The sequence below is a fragment of the Periplaneta americana genome, chromosome 5 (assembly GCF_040183065.1).
Source record: "Periplaneta americana isolate PAMFEO1 chromosome 5, P.americana_PAMFEO1_priV1, whole genome shotgun sequence".
Classification (NCBI taxonomy): domain Eukaryota; kingdom Metazoa; phylum Arthropoda; class Insecta; order Blattodea; family Blattidae; genus Periplaneta; species Periplaneta americana.
The window spans coordinates 125,481,107-125,499,001 of NC_091121.1; the positions used below are offsets into that span (position 1 = coordinate 125,481,107).

Sequence of the window (17,895 nt, forward strand, 5' to 3'; positions counted from 1 at the left end):
TAATATTGTCCATTTCTTCATCATGCCGTCAACATTTCTCCATTTCACCATCATTTCTTAGCATTCCCCGAACGCCGGCTGGCGACGCACGGAGGAGGTTGGCGATTGGGGTTGCCTGCTCGAAACCTGGGTACGCAACGAACCTTACTGCTAGCGTAGTCAGCCGTTGTAGGTTTGGGAATGCGCCTCGCTTGAGGAATAGCGCAATAGATCTTGAAAGATCGTAATGCACCTCTCCAGAAATTCCATTTCATTCTAATACTGTCCATTAATGGAATTAAATATGAGGAGGAAACGATACCGTGTTGGTACCGTGACAATAGCTTTAGTGGTAAAATTCCTGAATCAGTGATAGTAATCGTGATATTTAATAGGAAGCGTCAGCAACTATGACTATTTACGCCGCTTCCACCGTATATAGTCGACACTACAGAACATCCATATCATAAAACATCTATAAGGTCAAAATGTCCATACGGTGAAAATGTCCATGTACTGTCTAAATGTCCATACGACAGAAAGCCCATATGATAAAACGTCCGTAAGGTCAAAATGTTCCTAGTGTCAAACGTCCATAATGTCTGAATTGAATAGAACACAATAAATTTTATTCCGTAACTCGTACAAATAAGTTATTAATCATCGGAAACCGGAGCCCCACTTTTAAGATGGTAACCAATACTTTTAAGGTATATGAGAATTTCTACATTTTCTTTGTACCTGTTGTAGTTTCTCACAATTTGGAGAATTTGTCTTTGATTCGTCAAATACGCTCTTTAATGTGTGTATGCCCACCCCCCCCTCTTGCTTGCAATATTTGTGTCCAAATTTAATTTTTTTCGCTCTTTAGGCACTGTATAAATCGCCAAATGGATGGATAATGTACAGCCACGCGTTGAAGATGACTGTGCCAGCCTTCTATCGCATTGTTTGTGTGCTGTATGACTCGAGATATCCCCCGTGCACTGTGAACAATTATTATACAAACCACTGGGGCGCACACTTAAAAGGCCCATCACAAATTAACATATTACACTGAGACAGAACCCTTAGGGAATCATCATAAGAAGATATTAAAACTATTTTCGTCATCCTGGCCTGAGCCAAACAAAAGAAACTGTTGACCCCTTGCCGTACGGTCATAAGGAGCTGTTACGACTAAATCATTCAGCATTGTTGGATTGGGAGGCCGCTCATGAATTTTTGTATATACGGTTTATCGTTCCTTTCAAACTTCTGCGCTCAGGCATCTTTTGTGCTACCTCCTCCACAGGAGAACCGAGAGTTGCTACCAAAACAGTTGGAGTTTCATTTGGCATCGCTCTTGCTCTTGCCTTAACACGGTTCAAGAAGGGTTTTACTTAGACAACAGCTTCATAGGCACTATATAAATGCTTATCTGTGCCATCCTGCAAAACCCAAATGTTATCCAGGTTGCTGTTAGTTGTTATTGCAGCATTACAAATTTTCCTTTATCTGCATCGCCAATATATTTTTGTCCTATCTCTATTAAAGTCATGATGTCGGTACAGGTACCCACGAAAAGAAAGAAATGGCTTACCCTTCTGTGATAGCACTACTGAGGATTTCGTTCCATCTTTAAAAATTTCTGTCCTGGTTAGTTCTGCACTTGAAAATTTTTACATAGGTTACTATAAACTTGAACAATGAATATAGTGTACATTATAGAACTATGGATATTATGACTCTGGACATCAGAGTGAAGTGGACATTATACTACTATGGACATTTTGACTCTGGACGATTTAACATGACATTTTCAACATGGACATTATTCCATGGACATTTTGAGGTATGGACATTATAATCCTGGACATTATGTCTGGTAACCATTTACGCCTTTATCTGAAATTCTTTACGAAACAAAATCTAGAATCAGAAAAACAACCTGAGTCATTGTTGTACGCACGCTATAGTACCTGAAGCGCTTATATCAGAAATTTAAAATTCTTCTCCCTTACTCCATCCCTCCCCCATCCTCCAAACCTCTCACTCTCACTCTCACCCTCTTTCGTATCTTCTATCCCGTATCCATCAATTATCAACTATAACACCATATTGCACACTTATTATTATTATTATTATTATTATTATTATTATTATTATTATTATTATTATTATTATTTAGGCTACAGCCTGTTCTTCACCAGAAGTCAAGAATCCCCCATCTCTCTCTTGGTCTTCCAGAGCTCCCTCCTTGCAGTTGGGAAATTATCACGTGCCACGAGAACGATTCTGTTCAGTGCCATACGAGATACATGTTCATTCCACTCAAGTCTTCTTCTCTCTCCCCCTTCATCAATCTTGTTTTTTTTTATTTATTTAGATGGTTATTTAACGACGCTGTATCAACTACAAGGTTATTTAGCGTCGATGGAATTGATGATAGTGAGATGATATTTGGCGAGATGAGGCCGAGGATTCGCCATAGATTACATGACATTTGCCTTACGATTGGAGAAAGCCTCGGAAAAACCCAACCAGGTAATCAGCCCAAGCGGGAATCGAACCCGCTCCCAAGCGCAACTTCGGATCGACAGGCAAGCGTCTTAGCCGACTAAGCTACGCCGGTGGCTCATCGTCTGTATGTTTAGCTGTTGCCGAATATCTTCATTTCCGATTTTGTCTCTTCTTGATTCACCTATTATTCCTCTTTAAGACATTCATTTCGTGTGTTTCCAATATCTGGTTCGTCGTTACGGTATCAGTTCTTCTTTCAGCAATTCAGCTGCATAAGTCAGCATGGGCGTATAAGTATCTCATAAATTTTAACTTTAGCATCAGTATTTGTTTTTCCATATCATATTATTCAAACAATCAGCTGTTCGTGCTGCCTTGTTCGTTTGTGCTACGACTACTTGTTTCAGTGACCCCTGCTGCATTTTTCGACACCCTGATTCCTGAACATCGTAACCTATTCTGTCCTTGTACCTCTAACTTACATTTACACAAGTAAATATTACTTACTGCCACAGATTTTGTTTTTGTAATTGATATTACACACATTCTCATTATACTCGTATTTAAACGTACTTACCACTAAAGCATATAGGATTCGAACCACTGACACTGTCCGAAACAGAGCTCCAACACTTAACCCAAAGAGGCAATTGAAAAAAATAAGAATCGGATAGCTTCCTATAAACTGTCATAATATATTATGTCCCAGTCGACGTAGGTGGTTAAAATGACATGTCAAGCTGTGACTGGTTAAAAATAACAAAAAATAAATCTAGAGATTAAATATAAGCACAAAGAAAGCAGGTAGAATCGAATATCGTGCGCTTTTTTAAGCGCTTCGTCCCTTGCTGCAGCAAAGAGAGAGTCGAAAAAACGCAATCCTGCCAGCTGACTGCAAAATGGTGGACAATTAATATTGGCTGCTATTACTGCAGTAATAAATACCTTAAAAGAACCGAACATGTTAAATATTTTCGACTTCCATGATAATGGCATGAAATTATTACTACTAGACGATTTTAACAATAATAAACGTTGCAAAAGACCAAAACAAGCATTCCGCCGTGACGGATCGTGCAGCAAACTCGTAAAGCGGTATTTGAATTTGCTACATGGTTGCTGCAGCTAAGATATAAAGCAAATGTAATAAAAGAACGGTCTTGCTGCAGCGCTTCACGTTTCGCTTAAAAAAGAAATGCACAGATACAGGACACACATCTATACGATATCCGGGTTGAGAATATGTTGTACTGTAAAGTGTAAACAAAGCTGCAAAGGTATACATCCGCGAGCTGCTGTGATTTGACAGAATTGCGGCACCACTTTACCCGCCATGTGACTGTCACATTTAATTGTACTCGTACGTAACTGTCACCGCTCGGTAGAGGTCACGTTCTTACGAGAAAATCGAAAAAATGACGACTAAAGTAAGTAAATATGAATGCAATCCAGATTCGATGTCATGAACAGGCCTGTTAAGAGCGTCAGAGACCTACTAATGTGTATGGGCTATTCCATATGAAATCGGATAACGAAATACCATGACATGTCAGAATTGTCTGAAAATTCGTACAGACGTTTAGTATATAGGAACTAGTAAATGTACAAATTTTGGCTTTCCTTAGCCCAGCAGTTTTCCAGATAAAATTCCTTAATATTTAGCGTATTTTGTATTTTCTTCTTACTTTAAACAAGTACTACTACGGCTTTCTTCGAAATAAAAACTTAAGCTATACCTAATTTTGTAGTGCACATTTAAGTGTATTAATGGGGTGTAACACATATATTTTATTGTTTGTGGAAATTATGGATATATTGTTTTTTGTGATTTATAACATGTTACCACCAAAAAAATATGGATATAAAATACTATTATATTAGTTATTGTTGAGACAAAAACAATACAATTTTTTTAAATAGCTACTTTAAATGAAAAGCCTTAAAATAAATATTTCAAATCTCGCTATAAAAATACGCGCTCCCTGCAGGGTCATGCGGCGATGTGAGAGGAGCCAGAATATTCTTATCAGCTGGCCTTGAAACAGCTGGTGTATAGTCACAACACAAGGAATGAGACGAATACGTGACTCACCAGCTAGTCTTCTGCGTATAATTATTACAGAGTGACAGTGGATATTCAGTTCCAGTGTTTGAAAGTTTTATTTTATTGTGTTGCAGAAAATTCAACAAAAACTACTATATTAAGGTAAGATAATGATTACGTATTGCCTTAAAAGCAAGAATTATAGCTATCAATCATGCTATTCCAGAATCGCGTTATAAAAATACATGTGCACATTATCGGTACAGTACTGAAAAGTCAAATCCTTTTTTATTGGGTGCCCAAAATGGAAAATCGTTTTAGGACAGAACGCTGCTTCAACCCCTTCCAACGATTACATAGAAAAAGGACCACAGAAAAGTTGAAGATAGTGCCAAATTGGATATTGGAAAAGTTTAACATTCCCATTAACTTAAAAAAAAAACTCTGTGAGAATGTGTAAAACTTGTTCCGTGCAATTATACAAGACTAGACCATCCCCTAAGGATATTACCGGTACTTCTAAATATTGTGCGGAACAAATTACAAATCCCAATTCTGATATCTATCACAGTGATAAAACTAATGTAGGAGGAAGCGCAAGTAACCCAAGTGTTACAGGGGAAAGAACAGGAGAGGAAATTATTGAAGTGGATAGTGCTGATAATACAAGTGACGGTGGTATTACTACTACTACTACTATTACTACTACTTCTAATGACTTTCAGAAAAAAATTGCGATTCCAAAATTAAATCAATCGCTCGTTTCTATTGGGGAAAGCCCACTAAGAAAAAGAAGAATGACACAAAAGAAGTATAGTGAGGGTCACATAAGAACAGTTCCCAAACAGCAAATATTGCCGTCTTGCCAGTGTTGCCAAGTGTTACCAGATATCACACGATCCTTCGTAGTAAATGACTTATTTACTTACCGTACTTTATGTTGGAAGGTTATTCTGAATAATTCAATAATGTGTAACATGTTTTCATAGGCAAACTATACGAGAAAGGGATCAACATATCAAGTATTTTGTATGGCATTACCTAATTCATTGGTTTGACTAAACAATTGACTCACGAAACCTAACCTAAAAATGTATTTTGTTTGACCACATGAAATATTATTAGTACTAACTCCGAAAACTTACCTAACTATAGTCTTGAATTATAACCACAACGCAACACACAAAATAACTTATGTATTAATACTAGTATTGATATTAATCAATTATTAGTTTGTTCAAATTTCACTAGCTTCCAGTAACAGGCTCAGAAATCTAGTACAATTTCAATTTCATAGAACTCCAGTACCGACAGATATTGTCGATATTTGTCTCAGCTGCCAACATACTAGTTACAAAATCACTACCATTTGTAGTATTTGTCAGTATCGAAATTCGAAACGAAGTTGGCAAAAGAAAATCAAACTTGCAAACTAGAAAATCACCACAATTCACTAGCATATGTAGTAATGGGGGAAAAATGGTTAGGTTTCACCCTTAGGTTATTAAGTAAGCTGACCCGGACTATACGCAAAAACTATTTTCAAATGCGTGAACTACTCGCATGACGGAACTTGCGGGCTGCTAGCGTTGGCCAACTACGCGCACGCTCAACTTGCTGTGGGATGGAGCCGCGCGGCGAAGAAATCCACAATGAGAATTCTTTTCTTTATTTTTTTTTTCCACCCTTACCTAAAAAAAAAAAATTGGATCTGTAAACTGTGTTGTATTCTATATTAATCGCCCATATTGTCGTATTTTTATGTTTGAGCTATTTCGTCAAGAAAAAAAAGTAAAATAAATAAATCTGCCTAGTCAAGTGAATAAGAATTAAAAAAAATCCCTCCAAAATCATTGTATTACTCTCTGAGTCTGCTTTAAAAAGAGATGTCGTTGAAAATTCTACCACTAAATGTCTCTGAGTAATGATCTTCCAAAGCTAAGAATTTTATGAAAGTACGATCAATTTGACGCTCTATAAAATGAAAAGTAATACTATAGTTCAGTTCACAAAGTGCAGTCGTAGAGAACGGTTGTGTAGTAAGCAGCATATGCAAGTAGGTTAGCGTGTGAAGAAGGTATGGGCGACGTCCTAAATTCTTACAGGGCGCGAATCGGGTGCTTCAATGCAAGGCAGTGTTGCAGATGTTCAAAAGGTGATAATGTAATAGTGTCGGATAGAATCAACATATTTGTGGCAGCGGCTGTTTTATCAATTCTACTGATTATTGGAAATGTGGAGTTAAACCCTGGTCCTGGAGATACAGAAGGAAGAGTCTATAGTGATGAAGTGTTTCAAAGAGAATGGATAAACTATATGAAAGAAACGAGAGAAGACAGACTGAAGGCAAGTGTTCTACTAAACAAAGTAGCAAGTGATATAGATACATTAGTAAACAGGTACACTGAAGTGGAAAAGAAGTTAAAGGAGGTTATCCAAGAGCAGGCGGTGTTAAAATCGATAGTTAAAAAATGGGAAAATGATAGCAGAATTAATAACATTGTAATTTATGGTGTTGAAGAGTGCAATCATGAAAAAGGGATTGATACTGGTTACGTGGTGTTAGAATTATTAACTAAGTATTTCAGTCTAAACTTGGACATAAGTGCGATGAATAACGCGTATAGAGTAGGTAAGGGAAATTAAAGACCAATTATTGTGAAATTGAACAGTTACTTTATCAAAGAACACATCATTGCCAATACGCGTCAACTCAAAGGCACAAATATATTCATAGAAAATGACTTTGCAAAAGAAATGAGAGAGAAACGAAAGAAGTTAATTCCAATATTAAAAGAAGCTCGAGGTAAAGGATTTAGGGCAACTTTAGTAAAAGATAAAATGAAGATAAACGGAAACATAGTTAACGTAGAGTCCTTAAATAATCAAAACATTGAGGATTTATTCAGGTGCGGTAACAAGAACAGAAATAGGGAAATAGAGACTTGTGGAAATAGAGCATCATCTACACCACACGTAAACAGAAGAAGTGCATCACGAAACAGGAAGTCTAGAAGCGCAGAGAGGACTGATAAGAATAGTAACTCATCAAGTGGGCAGAAGAAATCAGAAATAACAAATAGAAGAATTGATGAGCTTACGGGAGTGAATGATATTAGAGCATACCTAAGTAAACTAGAGAACACTGTTTTCACAGATCCCTTTAGAAGGAAGAAGAGTGAAGAAGGACAACCTAGTATGGAAGAAGATGCAGGGACCAGTGAAGATGCTGTTTGGGGAGCTGAGGCACAGACTGAGAGAACAACCAGTGAGGGTGGGCTGAGGCGCGCAAGTGTAAACTCAACAAGGAGAAGAGATTGTGGATCAACCGGCAAAGTCAGCGATCAATTTATAAGAATGCCACATGCCGTTGGTAGTCCGGAGTGCGCGAGAGGAAGTGCTACAGTATGGAGGAACTGTGCGTTACCGACCGATGGAGTAGAAGAAGGTGACGAACAGTTATTAAAAGGTAAATTGACAAATAGAAACTCTATCAGAAATAAAGTAGATTCAATCAAAACTATAGATACTGAACGAAACTACCTACTAAGAGATAGGCATCAGCAAAGACTAAATTTTCCTAAAATTAGAAACACTTATTATTAATTAAATTAGATAAGCAGACAGGTTTTGTAAATAAGATAGAATTACGTCAAAGTTTTAAAATAATAAAAATTGAAAATAGAGAATTAAGGTAGTTATTAATGTATTCCCATAGCTATATTACTCGTATTTAGTAAAGGTTCAGAAGATAATTTTGACTTTATAAATTGCTTTACTAATATGTTTTAATTTCAATAATACTGCATTCATAATAAATTTAGTAGGCATTATAATAGTAATGAATTGATAATGAGTACATGAGACACAATTATGAAACTAAATTGAGGTTGATTATGTAAGCAACTTGGCAAGTTTGTGTTTAAGCGGGTATGTGATAGTCTTCATTGAAGTTACGCAAACGTTTCTGCTGACAAGGAAATATTGTAAGAAATAAAGATTAACCTACATATAGAATGTATCGAGTCAGCTAATTCAGGTTCATGACTTACATTATGTCGACATCTGATCACATTTTTTTTTTTTTTTTGAATAATAAGTAAGACCTAAATAATTACAATTAAATTGTGAAAAGGAGTAGATAAATAAGGTTTAATATCTTAATGGTTATCATTATTGGTTTAAACATGCACTAAAACCAGACGTAAGTGCAAGTTTGAACCAATAAATTATTGAGATTTGCGTTAAAATAATGAGTCTAGGAAATTGTATATTTAGTATGTAGAACTACATTTGTTTATAGATCTTTTGTTATATTATTAAGTTTTGTACTTGTGAACTATATCAATAAATAAATCAATCAATCAATACTATAGTTCCGACGCTGTTATTTCCGACGTGACTCCGCCTCTTTGCTTACGTCTTAGAAAGTGAAGGTTCTATAAAGTCTAGGTAGGTAGTATCGTTCGCCATTTTTGTTCTTACGTTGCCGAGCTACCATACGAGGAATCTATTTGCCACACCGTTAAACATTATCACGTCGTAGCTCTTATGATAATAAATCAAACGCAATGTAATTCAGCAAATAATTGAGCGGCAAATAACGTCTTCGTGTGCTTTCTGCGAACGCCAACGAAAGAGCTAAAATGGCGGGCGATTATATTAAGTATTTATCGAGCCTTAAGAAATGAATCAGCGAATCACAAGACGCACACGTTTAAATGTAGCCGACCTGCAACGCGATTGGCTGCCGGAAATTAGAGCGACGGGACTATAGTTGGGGATATTTTAACTCACCGTTAGGCTTCTCCAGTGAAGGCCTTTAAATGACAGAAACACCTTCTTTTTTTTTAATGCGAGGTCAAATTTTCTGAAATTTTGTCCGATTTCACATGGAACAGCCCGTATGAAAGACATAAAATTACTATATTAATTGCCTACCTAATCTGACTCAGACAAGGCGCGGACTCCTTCCAGGAAACTCCCCTCTTCCTCTTCACCGCTGCTGCTGCTGCACTCTGCTGAGTTGATAACGAACCGGTCAACAATGGTGTCGCACAGGCCGTCCGATTTCCAGAATTTCTCCTCTCTCCTTCTACATGGCGTATGAACGACCGTCACATATCAGGTGTTGCCAACTTTAAGCCTTCGTTTAGTAAAGTCCTGACTTCATTAAGTTTAAAAGATTTATTATTTAGGGCAACATACCCTTTTACTTTGCTCCAAACGGCTTCTATGGGATTTAATATACAGTGATAAGGAGGGAGTCTTAACACTGTATGACCTACTTGTTCTGCTATAGAATCCACAATATATTTGTCGAACTTTTTGTTATCTTTATCTGTTCTAGCAATTCGTCCTTCACCATGTCCGTGCTGTATCCTATTCTTTTCGCATCCATCCACTCGATCATATCATTTTTCAGCCACTGCTTAGTGGAGTAGCGATCCAACTTTACACTATGGTAGGACGCATTGTCCATAATAATTCCACTGTTAGTTGCAAGAGAAGACTAAATTCCTTTAAACCAATTTATGAAGACGTCGTTGGTCATCTCTTCTTGATAGTCCACGGTTTTCTTTGATTCCATAATGAGCTCCCCACCCTCCACAAAACCATCTTCACTTCCTACGTGAAATAAAATGAGACGGCTACCTTTCCAGGTTGGATTTTTCAACCCTGCTTTTTTATTTTATGGTAGAATCTACCCACACTTTAGAAACAGCGTCTCGTAAAGAAAATATATCTTACGTCCGTCTTGTCTATATTCTCGTAGTTTCCTCAAATACTTTCTACGCCACAATACTATGAGTCATTCCACGTCATATCGCACAAATTTAACCTCGATTTGACTTTCATGTCTCTGATTTAGATAAAACAAATTTTAGACATTCTATGGATTGAAAAAATAAATACGTGTTTTATTATTGTTGTCTATATCGATTATTGTAGTAGATATGTATTATCAAAGATTCTGAAATAGTTCGCGCATCATTATTGTTAAACGTGATTATCTCCACTAATAATCATCACAGAGATTTGCGCTTTGTCTCAATTTGAAGGTGACAGTACATACTTTGTTCTGCGCATAATAATATAGAAATATAAGTTTATTAACTTTGTTTTGAAAGACATTTAAACACAAAACATATGTTTTAATGGCAAGCTGATTGATGATTCTCACTCTTCATTAAGCTCTTACACATCTTCAATATATTATTTTTAAAGTTATTTCTTACTCGAAATCAATCTGAAATCATCGTAGTTCTATGTAAAATATAACAGATTATAATTATTTTTTTTGCATTTTTAAAGTAAGCTGTTATAAATAAATAATTGTTTAAAAAGTGACCCTCTAAAACAACCCCATCAATAAATCAATTAACATAATAGCCCATTCTGTTTCCATTTCAAATAACGCCAACACTCAACGTCTATGATGCATAGAATCTTAACAATGAACATTTTCACACTGAGTCGTGCATGAATTTGTCATATATTTAAAAGAGTATACATAGTAAAATATTAAAGTATGATCCCAGAAAAAATTACAGACCTCTTATTTTGATGTGCAGAACATATTTTAGAAGATTTAAGCAAATACTAAATGGTCACGTTTCGTATACAGGTGTTTGATTTGACGTGGAATGACTCACATTCACACAACACAACACGATACCTACTCCGAAAGACTTAGGAATTATTCTTAGATAAATTAAAGGGAAACTGCTAAGTTTTGAAGGGACATTACGTGCTTTTAGAACTAGAAGTTATCTGTTTATTTACGTATAGTAACACCGCACCACTGATAATGTATTACTCCCTCTCGCTGCGGCTATCGCAGCTGTATGCTTCGGCGCGCGGTCTCACTCAATCCGACCCGAACACACCATCAGTAAATTATTTGCACAGCGACTACTTATTCGAATAGCGTTCTAATACCAACGCAGCTCTACGTAAAACATTTCAAAGAATATAACGATATTTTCCCCCTTTTTGGAAGTAGGCCCCTGATATATATAAATGTATTTTTAAAATATAACCCCCTAAAAGGAGCCCATTTTATGTTTCGATTGAACACTAAAAATTAGTATATAATGCTGCAATTATTACACTTTAAAATGATATAAATACGGAATTTCTACGATTTGTAGAATCTTCAGTACAAGCATTTTCATGATACGTTGCACCCTAATTTACGGAAGAAGTAACATTTAGTAAATTACTTAATAATTGTGTCAGCCCGAAAAAATTACTCATGAGTTATTTTATTTAATCAATAGAATATATAAAAAAAATTGGAGCAAATACTAAGCTGTCATGTTTCGTAGGTGTTCGATTTGACATGGAATGACTCATATACGAGTATCTTTGCGGTCAACAATAATGTTCTTTCTATTTCTCTATATAAATTCAAACCCGATCTCCCGCAGAATGTTGTGAAGACCTGTCTTCTTGAAGTTCGGCAAGTAGGGGTCACTATTTACAAAAGTCATTACTTTATTTATTGTAGGTGGCTCGTTCATTTAAAAAAAGTGATGCACTTCACGACGCACTGCACTTCTTACAAACTCGTCACACTGCACTTCTGTCACAGGTTTTTTGCGTTTACGCGTTTCACATGGTTTTACCCGGTGTAGATAAATGCCTTTTATTTATCACTTCACTGCGTGCAGAGTTAAAGCTTGATGAAGAAACAACAGTAAATTCCGCCTTCAAATTAACTATATCCTGAATATATAATGTTGGATAATTTTCACAGAATTTACTGAACACATTTAGAACAATTTGCTTTTCGCCACTTCTCAACGGTTTGCCTTTCCGATACATATACAGGATGTTTCCGAGGTGGTGTTACAAACTTTCAGGGATGGTGGCGAAGGGCACATGTATCTGTGGTGTAGTGGATACTCTTTTACTATCTTCGGGATTGTGGGTGGGGTCCTTGGACCCAAGGAGACGAAATAACGTAGAGTAGAATTTCTAAGTTGAGTAAATAAATGTAAGATGGTTTATTCTGGTATATAATCCTGGTACGTCTGTCACAGGATCACAGACGTACCTCACACAAGCAATGATACAGAAAGACATTATATTCCGCTTTACACGGATATTTATAGACTAACTCTCAAAGTCACTCAAGGATTAGATCAAAGTACAATTCTGATGAAATGGTCTCAAAAGTTTCGTGGAGATCTTTCGAGAGTTTTCTATCAATAACTGATGCAACATACCGATTCAGTATCATCATTGTCTGTGGTTCAGGGTTCGATATTACGCTGGAAGAATGATTGAATTTCGTAAGAATAAGTTGGCGTAACATCGGCGTGACACCACACCTTCCCCCTATTTTAAAAAGTTTAATGCTATAGCTGTAAACTTCTTTTTTTTTTTTTTTTGCTGTTTCCAATTTAAAGGTGTACCTTCGTTTTTCTTATTTCTTTCTGAACGTCGCAAAGGTTTTAGAGAGGTTTCTTCACTTTCCGTTTCCGCGGTAAGTGAAGTTAAAGGGTGGATTTCTGAAGCTCGAGATGCTACTTACGTCTCGATACTTCCACCTTCATTTTGTACAGTGATGATACTCTATGGACAATTTCTGATACATAAGATTTCTCTTGTTTGCTCTCAACAGATTCTGGGTTTACATTTTCTTATTAACTATTATGTTCCTGTTCGATAGCACTCATAACAAACACATTATCCAAATAATAATGAGAGCAAGAAAAACAATAAGACTAGTGAATTTCGAAGTATCCAATTAAAAGTATTAAATTTTTTTGTCTTGTTAATTAATGAGTATTCTAACTCATCCATTACCAAAAGATCAAAGGAAGATACAAAATTATGAAGTTGGATAACTGGCAATTTTCCCTTGATATTTTCCAATTTACTTAAAAAACAAACAAGAATCAAAATTAATATTAGCATTTCCTCTAATAACCAATAACCATTAATATTATTTAGCAGTTAGAATCACATCTTGTTGTGTACTCTTACCTTGTACACATGATATACCATATAATACACTGTGTATAGTCAAACTTTACATTGTAATGCAAGACTCAGTTTGTCGCGTCCTTCTTAAATTTAAGCACACGATGTTCACATAATCGTTAGTTGTAACCTTTGTATTTCGATGTAACAGAGTTGCTTCACAATCACTATTGTTAATTGATGTGATTTCTGCACACACATAAAAGTAAACACTTTCTTGTTCACAACACATAAGATCATCTAGAATAATTTTTTCCAAATTTTTGTTTTAAATCATTCACAATCATGAATAATTTCCCTTCACTATAAAGAAATTTGTTTGGTTACCATGTCAGTTTTCAGTGAAAGATAAAGCTTTATACAATACACACATTATTATCTTGCAATAAAGGTTTCTTATAATATACACTATATTATATATTGGGTATATATTACAGGTTGTATCAGGATAAAAAATTCCGAGGTACTTAGGGTGGGAAAAACCAAAACTTCTGGCACTTTCTGTTGTTGCAATAATTCGGCAATTCTAGCTATTATTAATATTTAGGGTTGGATAATGTCATCTTAAGAATGGAGGTAGACATCTATCAATTGATTAAACACATGTTCACACTCTTCAGTACCTCTCTGAATTGAAAGTATGTACATATTTAATATCATCATCACTTCTAGTTCCTTTTGTATCATTTGAATGATATTCCCTAACTATTTTTCTAACGCTAGCATACTTTCATTAAATTTGCTTCACTGCGATTAATACTAAATAAAATAACATTTATTCCTACTAATACAGATTTCGTTATAGTCAGTTGCTGCTTTGTCAAATGCAAAAATTCTATTGGTTCTCTTTCTAAGGTTTGAATATGCCGTTATATCCCCTTACATCATTCTGTATTAAGGCACTAAGTATGAATCTTAAAGCCCCTCCTACAAAATTTAAAACACCTCTTCGAAATCAACTCTTCTGTTTTTCCAATTTAATCTGTCAAAACACCTTTTAAGCTATCTACTGCTCTAACTTCAGACTTAAAATAGTTAGTACTAGCTTCACAGTCCGTTCGCGGATACCATGTTTCCGTTTTTATTTCCTCACAAATTTGCTTAAATCTTATCATTACATCTTTTGTATTTTACCACAGTTCTTTTAGTAGGTTGCAAGTCTACATAAGTTATTAAACTCCATTACGCTGGATAGAACTGGATAGTACCTATATTGTCGAAATATATTCTTGTTGGTGAATCCATCACCTCATTCCTGGCCACATCCTCTCCTGAAGCTTATAGTGTACGAAGCAGAAAACGATCAGCGATCCTGAAACTTATAGCTTACGAATGTACGAATAGAAAACGTAAAAATAATGGTGCGCGATCCTGACGTTCATTGTATACGACGAAGAACATAATCAGCTATCCTTAAACTTAGGACATGCGAAAACGATCGACGACCAGCGATGCTTACACTTATAGTAAACGACTGAAAAACAACCTGCGATCCTGAAACTATCAGAGATCATTAATTGTTTACTAGTGGACTTACCCGTGTTAATTATGTAAGATTTGTCCGGCTTACAGCTGTTTCAGTGCTTCACGCACCATCCTCAGAGCCTACTAGATCACGGCGTCATCTCGAACTTCTCTGCCTGTTAAGTGGGTGTGTTTTATCGTTGAAATGTGTTGAAGAGTGGAGTCGAATAGTGTGTGTGTACTGAAGTTGATCTGCGTGTTGAGAATTTGATCGGGGTGTGTTTTAGTATGTTTGTATATTTCGTATTGTTTTAGTGTGTTGAGTTTTTGGTTCTTGGGTTGTATGTGTAGGATTTCCATGTCCGTATTTATGTTATTGTATATATGGTTAGTATTGGTTATGTGATCGGCGTATGTGGATGTATTGTGTCCTCTGGTTATTGCTTTAATGTGTTCTTTGTAGCGTGTTTGGAATGATCTGCCTGTCTGTCCAATGTAGAACTTATCGCAACTATTACATGTGAGTTTGTATACACCTGTGTGGTCGTATTTATTTGTTTGTGTTTTTTGTGTGTTGAGATGTCTTTGTAGTGTGTTTTTTTTTTCTGTATGTTATGTTGTATTTCTGAAAACAAAAGCACACATAGGATCGCATCTTCATTCAGAAAACAGAAATACGCATAACCAATACTAACCATATGTACAATAACATAAATACGGACATGGAAATCCTACACATACAACCCAAGAACCAAAAACTCAACACACTAGAACAATACGAAATATACAAACACACTAAACACACCCCGATCAAATTCTCAACACACAGATCAACTTCAGTACACACACATTATTCGACTCCACTCTTCAACACATTCCAACAATAAAACACACCCACTGAACAGGCAGAGAAGTTCGAGATGACGCCGTGATCTAGTAGGCTCTGAGGATGGTTGCGTGAAGCACTGAAACAGCTGCAAGCCGGACAAATCTTACATAATTAACACGAGTAACTCCACTAGTAATAATTAATTATATTCAAGTGTTAAAAGTAGTGTACGCAAGATTCAAAATGGATTATCAAGACCTTTCTACAAGTCAACTAGTACGCAAATACAGGTCAGCGCGCATCAAGACTATCAAAGCCTCACACAACATCCGATTTAATCACATATGTTTAAACCAACAGATCACACCAAATTACGCAGAAATACACATAAAAAACACATCACACATAGCTCAAAAAACTAAAACCCAAGCACAGAAATTACACATACAAAACAACATCAAACACCTACATTACATGAAAAACAAACATAACATAAACGCATACAAAACATATCTACCTCTAGCACACATCACTCACCATACAGAACTTGAAGAAATCATTATACACACTAACAAAATAATATCGAACATCAGCCACAAAATAAAGAAACGACACAACACCAAGATAGCAAAACTAAAAACACAACAAACAAAAACATACAAATCAGAACACAAATTCCACCCAAAAATACACAACACAACAAACACAACCATCAATCGCAACGAAACCATTCTACTGGAGAAAGGATTAAAACATAACATACCACACAACAACACAGGACCAAAACAAAACACACAGGCAATCATCAACACAGAAACAGCAATACAAAACACAAAAACAGAACACCAAGAATACATCAGACAAGACATCATAAGACACATAAACAAAATACACAAACCCAACACAAACAAAAGAGAACAGATAACAATAAAAACACTAACAGCAAAACAACAACAACATAACCTCATTTTCACCAAAGCAGACAAAGGCAATTGCACAGTGATACTACACAAACAAAACCTACACAACAAAATAGAAACACACTTTAAACAAAACAACATCACAGAACTCGAAAAAGATCCCACCACACAATACCACAACACAGTAAAAAACACAATCAACAAAAGCAAACACGTAATACCACACAACATGAAACACCAACTAAACCAATCAAACCAGCAGCACCTAACCTCAATGCACTACCCAAAATACACAAAGAAAACATACCTATCAGCTAATCAACTACAGACAGGCACCAGCACACAAACTAGCCACAACACATGGACAAAATCATCAGAAACAACATAAAATTCAGATAACAGACAACAATAAAGAACACTATAGACCTCGTCAACAAAACAAAACAACAACATATACCACACTGTGCAACACTAGCATCTTTCGATATCACCAACTTATACACTAATATACCAATACAGGACACATTACAGATACTAAAACAAATGCTCACAGATAACAACACACCACAAGAATACGTCGAAGAAATCATCCAAATCACAGACATCATAACAAAACAAAACTATTTCACACACAACAACAAATACTACACCCAAACAGAAGGATTGCCAAGGGGATCACCCAAATCCAGCATACAAGCAGAGATATTTTTACACAACATAGAACAAACATACATACTCAACAATGAACACAACAAATATGCAGACAACATAATATACTGGCACAGATACGTAGACGACATACTCATACTATACAAAGGAAACAAAAGACAAATACACAAACTACACCAATACATAAACAAATTACATCCAAAACTTCAATACACACTATAACTTGAAAACAACAACTCCATAAATTTCCTAGACATCGCCATAACAAAAATCGACATCAAACACACCTACAAAATATACAAAAAACCAACCACCACCACCACACACATGCACAACACATCTAACCACTCCATACAACACAAACATGCTGCATTCAGGACAATGGTACACAGATTACTCAACATACCTATGAGCCAACAACACTACAATGAAGAAGTGAATACAATTAAATACATAGCACAAGAAAACGGATACAATCCAAACATAATAAACAA

At 35.9% G+C, this 17,895-nt stretch overlaps 1 protein-coding gene across 5 annotated transcripts in view; it reads left to right on the forward strand.

Annotated features, from left to right (window-relative positions):
* Nucleotides 1-17,895, forward strand: part of LOC138700157 (luciferin 4-monooxygenase-like) — a 271,422-nt gene that overhangs the window by 118,991 nt on the left and 134,536 nt on the right. The gene's annotated exons all lie outside the window — the stretch shown is intronic.